The sequence below is a fragment of the Papio anubis genome, chromosome 11 (genome assembly GCF_008728515.1).
Source record: "Papio anubis isolate 15944 chromosome 11, Panubis1.0, whole genome shotgun sequence".
Lineage (NCBI taxonomy): Eukaryota > Metazoa > Chordata > Mammalia > Primates > Cercopithecidae > Papio > Papio anubis.
In genome coordinates, this window is record NC_044986.1 from 76164769 (window position 1) to 76172877 (window position 8109).

The 8109-nt window shown below is 45.8% G+C and overlaps 1 pseudogene; it reads left to right on the plus strand.

Moving 5' to 3' along the window:
- The first annotated feature begins 5989 nt into the window (after positions 1-5989).
- Positions 5990-6986, plus strand: LOC108580514 (annotated as a pseudogene).
- The last annotated feature ends 1123 nt before the right edge of the window (positions 6987-8109 follow it).

The following is an 8109-nucleotide window of genomic DNA, read 5'->3' on the forward strand; positions in this document are numbered from 1 at the left end:
GGACACCCAATGGGAATATGAACACTTTTTTTTTTTTTTTTGAGATGGAGTCTCAATCTGTCACCTAGGCTGGAGTAGAGTGGCGCAGTCTCAGCTCACTGCAACCTCTGCCTCGTGAGTTCAAGAGATTCTTCTGCCTCAGCTCCCTGCGTAGCTGAGATTACAAGCGCCAGCCACCATGCCTGGCTAATTTTTTGTATTTTTAGTAGAGATGAGGTTTCACCATGTTGGCCAGGCTGGTCTCGAGCTCCCGACCTCAGGTGATCCGCCCACCTTGGCCTCCCAGAGTGCTGGGATTACAGGCGTGAGCGACCGTGCCCGGCCGAACATGAAAGCTTTTCCTCTCCATAGAGCCCAGTGAAATGCTGATTCCCACCACAGCCCTGGGATACCATGGGCTGCAAATGCGTCTTAGGGCTCTGCTTTTTAGCTGGGGAAACACCTTGCCTGGGGAAACAGGCAAGGTGATGAGCTCAAATTCACAACAAGTTCAGATTTTCTGACTTGCAACCCGTGCACTTTCCTGTGTTAGTTTTCTAAGGTGAAATCTACCCTGAAGGCATGTTCCAACTATATGTGTGGAAAGGAGGTCAGAAAGTTTTTTAAAAACCAAACTGCTACATGGTAAGTAATAAAGGAACAGCAGAGAAAAGAGTGTTGGGGCTCAGAGGAGCAGACTATACCATTTTCAGGGCTGGGGTGGGTGAGAAATTACGGAGTCAGAAAAGAACTGTTGAAAACAGGGGAGCTCTCACCCTTAAAAACAGTCAAGATATGCACAAGAAAAGGAGCAATTCTAGATCAGGATGGCAAATGTATGGCTTGGGGCTGCTACTCTCTTTCACCTTCCCCTGTCGCCCGGCCCCCATGCCCATGACAGACATCAGTAATCAATCATGGGATTCTTTTCCCTTGAGCTCAGGGCCTGACCAGAATCTACTGTGCACAGTGCGCCAGGCTTCTTCTACCAACTCGTAGGAGATGGCACCAGAGGAAACCTGTTGCTCCTCCTCACCCTGCCCTATTGCCTCCCTGGTGGCCACAATTTATTGTGCATTTACTGTGTGCCAGGAGTTGTGCTGAGCTCTTTACACATACTTTCCATTTAATTCACTTACCACATTCTCAGGAGTTAGGCATCCTTCTGGTTTTACACATAAGAAAAATGGGGCACAGAGGTATTAAAAGCCTCATAATGGCAGTGCCAGGATTCAAATCCAAGCCCACCTGTCTCCAAAGCCCAGCCTGGGAAACTGCTAGATAGGTGGGATAAGCCAGTATGGACGAAGACCTGTGGTTTGGGCCTTGTTTAGACCTAAAGATCAAGACTAACTAGACCGCAGTGGAGCCTGAGGTCCAGAGAATGGAGGACACTAAAGATGCTTTTGTTTGTTCATTCATTCCTCAACACAGGTTTATTAAGTCCCTGCTACATGCCAGACACCTTGTAGATCCTGGGGGGATAGTGGTCAAACAAGAGAGACAGAACACCGCACCCTCAATCGGGGGAGACTAACAAGCCAGTCAAATGTGTGATATGTCAGGTGGTGTATGTGCTAAGGGGAAAAATGCAGACTGGGGAGTGGTGGAGAGAGTCACATAGAGCTATATGTGGACTCAGGCCTAGGAGATAAGGGAAGGGATGATTCAGGGGCCTGAGCTTCTTGGAGTGACTGATGTATATGGAGATAAAGGCCCTAAGGAGATGGGTCCTGATGCTTTCAGGGAAAATAATGATGGTGGGGGTTGTCTGTGGTGGGGGAAGAAGGAAGGATTGCCAGGAACAGTTGGAGTTCCAGGGGTCTTCTTCACTGTGACAATGACAATGTGGCCGAGGGAGAGGGAGTCTTACCCAGAATACCCCCAGCTGCTGGGCTCTCTCCTTGCTCTGGCAGATGTGGGATGGAGGCAGAAAGTCCCACTCATGCGTCGTACATTTTTTGAACATCTAATGAAATACATTTCCCCAGGTGCAGTGACTCAAGCCTGTAATCCCAGCACTTTGGGAGGCTGAGGCAGGTGGGTCACCTGAGGTTGGGAGTTTGAGACCAGCCTGGCCAACATGGTGAAACCCCATCTCTACTAAAAATACAAAAATTAGCAGGGTGTGGCCTGTGATCCTAGCTACTCGGGAGCCTGAGGCAGGAGAATTGCTTGACTCTGGGAGGCGGAGGTTTCAGTGAGCCAAGATCACTCCACTTCACTCCAGCCTGGGTGAGACTCTGTCTCAAAATAAAATAAAATAAAATAAAATAAAAATAAAATAAATGCATGACATATTAAAAAAAAAAAAAGGACCAGGCATGGTGGCTTATGCCTGTAATCCCAGCACTTTTGGAGGCCAAGGCAGGTGGATCACCTGAGGTCAGGAGTTCGAGACCAGCCTGACCTACATGATGAAACCTCATCTGTACTAAAAATATAAAAAATAGCTGGGTGTGGTGGCAGGCGCCCATAATCCCAGCTACTCAGGAGGCTGAGGCAGGAGAATTGCTTGAACCCAGGAGGTGGAAGTTGCAGTGAGCTCAGATAGTGCCATCGTACGTCAGCCTGGGCGACAAGAGCAAAACTCCGTCTCAAAAACAAACAAACAAACAAATATATAAATAAATAAATAAATATATATATAAATTTTATTCCTCTGCCCACTGCCAGTATCCAGCCCCACTGATGAGGTTGGGGTGAGGTGGGAGGTAACTTTTTAGCACCTGGGCCCTTACATCCAGCAGGACCATGAACAGGGACTTTCTGTGCCAGGAACAGTAGAAAATACGGCAACTGGTGTTTGCCACTATCAACAAGGAACTTGGAGTTTCGCTGAAGGAGGAAGATTGTAACCGCCCAAGGGGTTTACCTTGCCCGCTGCCTCGACAGAGCCGATTGATCAAGACAGGGGATTACAGTAGAAAAAGAGTAATTCACGCAGAGCCGGCTGTGGGGGAGACTAGAGTCTTATTATTACTCAAATCAGTCTCCTCGAGAATTCAGGGAGCCGAATTTTTAAGCATAACTTGGTGGAGGGAAGCTAGTGAGCCAGGGGTGTTGATTGGTCAGGGATGAAATCATAGGGAGTCGAAGCTGTCTTCTTGCGCTGAGTCAGCTCCTGGATGGGGGCCGCAAGATCAGACGAGCCAGTTTCTCCATCTGGGTGGTGCCAGCTGATCCATCAAGTGCAGGGTCTGCAAAATGTCTCAAACACTGAACTCAGGAGCAGTTTAGGGAGGGTCAGAATCTTGCAGCCTCCAGCTGCGTGACTCCTAAACCATAATTTCTAATCCTGTGCCTAATGTTAGTCTAGTCCCCAGACAAGAAGGAGGTCTGCTTTGGGAAAGGGCTGTTACTATCTTTGTTTAAACTATAACTACAAACTAAGTTTCTCCCAAAGTTAGTTCAGCCTATGCCCAGCAATGAACAAAGACAGCTTGGAGGTTAGAAGCAAGATGGAGTTGGTTAAGTTAGCTTTCTTTCACTGTCTCAGTCCTAATTTTGCAAAGGTGATGGCGGTTTCAAAATGACTATCCATGAGTTTGTAAAATAATCCAGGATGCCTGTTGTTCATAGCACATAGCCTACTGTGTGTCTAAGCTGATAATCGGCTGGATTTTGGGGAGAGAAAAATGCCGAAAGAAAATGGCCTTGCCCTGCTAGAGAGTCTTCAAGTCTCCCTTTGGGTGCATAAGCAATATGGAAGGGAATGGAGAAGGAAGAGAAAGAAAAGTCACCCTGTATAATTGGGACAGGGTTGGGAACTCTTGCGGCCAATTCTTTCATGCTGCCTAGCCCCACCTGCCCCGGAGACTTCTGCTGCTTAACGGAGGCTTTCTTGTGGCTGCCCTGGAACTATGAATGGGCCTGCCTTGGATAATTTTCCCTCCAGGCACTCTCTACCTGGGGTCTGTGAACACCCCAGAAGTAGTATCCACCATGAATTGTGTGAATAATTACACATACGTGCACACGCATGAATATATGGACCCATGCATATGTGTTCACAGCGTTCTTCAAATGCCCCATAATATCTATGCCAGTTACAACTTATGACTTCTCAACTCCATATTTACCCACTAATAGCTGCTCTGTGACAATGGACAGGATTTCCATGAGCATTTCTTCTCTACGGTGAGCTTAACGTGATGCTTTCTCAGTGGAGGGTGCTGAGAGAACAGTGCAGGTGAAAGGAGCTTCTCTTCCTGGGTCTGGCTGCTGTGAGGAGATCCAGTGGTGCTCTGCTCCAGCCATGTGCCCAGAAGGTCCCAGGCAACTAGTCTTGGCCTGGTATGGTGATCACCCACTTCGTATCCTCCCAACACAGGCACCATGCAATCCATGCCTTCTGTCCATACTGGAGACCCAATCATTCTACATGCTCATGCACTCAACCCAGCAGTATGGACATGGGCTGTGGAAGTTTGTTTCCTGCTTGTCCAATAATTGCAACCAGCTTTAGACCATGCAACCCAGCAAATCTCTCTGCCATGTAGGGGGATGCAATGATACCTTCTCCAACAATATCTGATCTCCACCCTGGGGAGGGGGCCCCATTCCAAGATTGTCCTTCTTGGATACTCTTCCCCACTTGTAGGGAGAGTAGCCCTATAAGGTTCTCTTTACATCATATAGTTGCTCATTTATCATAGCTGAATAATTCTTTATATTAAACTTCCATTGCATAAACCACTTGTGGTTTCTCTCTTGATTGGAACCAGGCTGATACAGTACTTGTGGCCCCCAAAATATTAAGATCCGCCATACCTAGTCCCAGGTAAAACAAAAATATAAAACTCTCAGCTCATTGCCTAGTACATAGAACACAATCCATCTAAGTAACTGTTGCTACCATGTGTTGGAGATGGAGGTCGCATAGGGTTGCCGCATAGGGTAGGCAGCTCTGCAGAATCGCCTTAGATGTTCCATCTTGCCTGTTTAGCTTGAGCTGCATTCTCTCTGGTATAGCAGTAAAATAACAAGTAGCTAAAGCTATCACTTATGGAGCACACACTTCATCTCAAGCAGTGGGCCATGAGTTTTGTATGCACTATTTGCCCCATTTCGCAGTTGGAAAAAGGTGAGGATTAATGAAGTTGGAAACTTGCCCAAGTTTTCACAGTTGACCCTGGAAGAGCTGGAATTTGAACCCAGGTGTATCCAATTCCAAAAACCAAAGTCTTCACTACCACAATATATTTCTTCGTAGCATTTATTACTGGGTCAAGCTCTGTGCTAAATGGTTCACAGTGGTTATGTAATGTGTTTCCTGTCACAGCTGTGTTTGTAAGCAGTGTTTTGTTTCTGTTTTCTAGATAAACAGACTAAATGTCTCATCCAAGGCCTCTCAATTAGTGAGAGGTGGAGGCAGGATTTGAAACTAGCCCCCTGATTCCAGAGCCCACACTGCTAATGTCTAGTATACTGCTTCCCTGGCTCACATAATAGAAGTGAACTTTGGGGTGTGAATGTACCCACCCCTGGGGACTGTGATGGGTGAAACAATGGAAAGCACATGGCATTTGACTCACATGCAGTTGCTGCTGCTCCAAACAATGTCATTCATGTGTGTTAATAAAGGATACAGAGCTGGTGAGGAGAAGGGTATAGGTATAGGACGAGGTGTGCCATGTCATCATCCTAACATACCTAACCCTAACCCCAACCCTAACCCTCAGGGGCAGTAATGGCCTACAGGCACCTGCATTAGGCTGGTTTGGAGGATCCATGGTCATCACCAACCCTCCCCTAGGGAGGGGGTTCCCTGACACTCAACATCTGGATCTGCCCATGGCAGATTGAGCCACTACAGCATCTTGCCTATACCCCAGGCTCTGATTCCACCAAACCAACTGTGCCAACCCGAGTGATTAGTCCCCTTGTGTGGGCTCATGGTTGTTCACTCATTTGGCTCTAAGACCCTAGCTGCTGATGGGGAGAGGGATATACGACACATTATGAGATCCAGAATATTTGCAGGTTGCTAAGAAAAAGCACAACTATTCCACATACTGAGGACCAAAGAGCATATTCTCCTTTAGGTCTTCATAGAGAGGCTTCATAGAGAAGCCACATCCTCAACAATATCCCTGCAACAGATAGGAATCAGTGTTCAAAACCATACTTTGCATAATGTGTATCATGCCCCTCAACCAAAGCACAAAGCATTAAAAGTCATTCTTCAAGGAGTCAGTGGGAAGCAGTCAAGCTCACAAGTCCATGACTCTGGCTAAATTGGGAATAGATTTAAGAATATTTGTCTAGAGGATTGAATACATGCACTCTGCAGGCACTTATCCACAAGTAGCATTTCTCTTAGCCAAGCTTTTGAAAAGTATAGTGTGGCTCTGAGGTTGAGATTCTACTTGAAATGCTGGAACTTTCCATTGCCAGTTAAGAGATGAGCCATATACCTTAATAACAAACTGAGCTGGGGCTTGGAATAGATCCTATTATGAAAACTCATGCACCAGACAGAACATTCCTCTCTTTCCCTGCCACTGCCAAGTCGTGTGGAGGAGGAAGCTTGAGATTGGGCTTCACCTATAACCCACTATCATGGCCCAGGTGGACATTGCTGCTGGAGGTGTCATGGACGTTAATACTGCTTTACAAGAGGTGCTGAAGACCGCCCTCATCCATGATGGCCTAGCATGTGGAATTCGCAAAGTGCCAAAGCCTTAGACAAGCGCCAAGCCCACATTTGTGAGCTTGTATCCAACTGTGATAAGCCTATGTATGTCAAGTCAATGGAGGCCCTTTGTGCTGAACACCAAATCAACCTAATCAAGGGTGACGACAACAAGAAACTAGGGGAATGGGAAGGCCCCTGTACAATTGACAGAGAGGGGAAAGCCTGTAAAGTGGTTGGCTGCAGTTGTGTAGTAGTTAAGGACTATGGAAGGAGTCTCAGGCTGAGGATGTCATCGAAGAGTACTTCAAATGCAAGAAATGAGGAAATAAATCTTTGACTCACACATGGAAAGAAAAGAAAGAAAGAAGGAAAGAAAGAAAGAAAGAAAGAAAGAAAGAAAGAAAGAAAGAAAGAAAGAAAGAAAGAAAGAAAGAAAGAAAGAAGAAAGGAAGGAAGGAAGGAAGGAAGGAAGGAAGGAAGGAAGGAAGGAAGGAAGGAAAGAAAGAAGGAAAGAAGGAAAGAAAGAAAGAAAGAAAGAAAATGTTTCTGAAGAGGACAACCCACATCCCCTCCAAAGTGCATCAAGGGAGTCCCTGCAGGCAGAGCCAAGATTCTCTTCAGGGGGAAATGTGAGAGTTCCCTAACAAGGCAATGAATGGGTAACTGATTCCCCACAATTCCACATCATAAAATGCAATGGCAATAAAAATTAGCTTGGAAAAAATGTAAAGCAGGCACATAACCATATATCCTGTTTGGCTACACATATACATATGCGTGTACACACACACACACCTGCAGCACATCTAATTTTGAGCAATAAGCCCTGTTAAAACTGGTTGTGAATTGTACACCCAAAGTAACTAAATAAGATGATTTATTGTTTATTATTATTTCCTATTAATCTCCCTAAAGTTGGAGGATTTCCATTAAAATGATTATTTCAGATCCAGATTTGGTAGCCCTTGTTTCTAGAGGTCATTAGATAGCAGTATTCATTGTCTACTAAAACTACTCCTAGTCCATGATACCCACATGAGGTTATTTGCATCCAAGAGAATGCTTGGCCTTCTGTGCTCCATTCCAGAGCAGGGTGGCAGGGCCCTACCATATGCAACAACCTGCACGGTGCAGACACTGATCCTTTGGAGCTGATGCTGGTCAGTGGCCTGCACTGTGCCTAACAGTTGTGTGGGTCAGTAGGAAAGCAAACTAATGGGCTATCTCAGTGTGGTTTCAAGTTAAAAATAAAAGAATACAGGACACATCTTTGTTTTACCCAACTGGAAATTACAAGCAGGAGAGTTCATATTTTTGCTTATATATTGTGTCAAAGGCTGGAAGAGGATCAACAAAAGTCACAAACCATTTAATATGATTTTTGGCAGGTATTGTCACAAGATCATATAAATTATAGCAGATGACTGTGTTCCCAGCCTGTGAGCTATGAATATAGGTCAGGCTTGCAAATTATTAAGCAAAGCCATGCA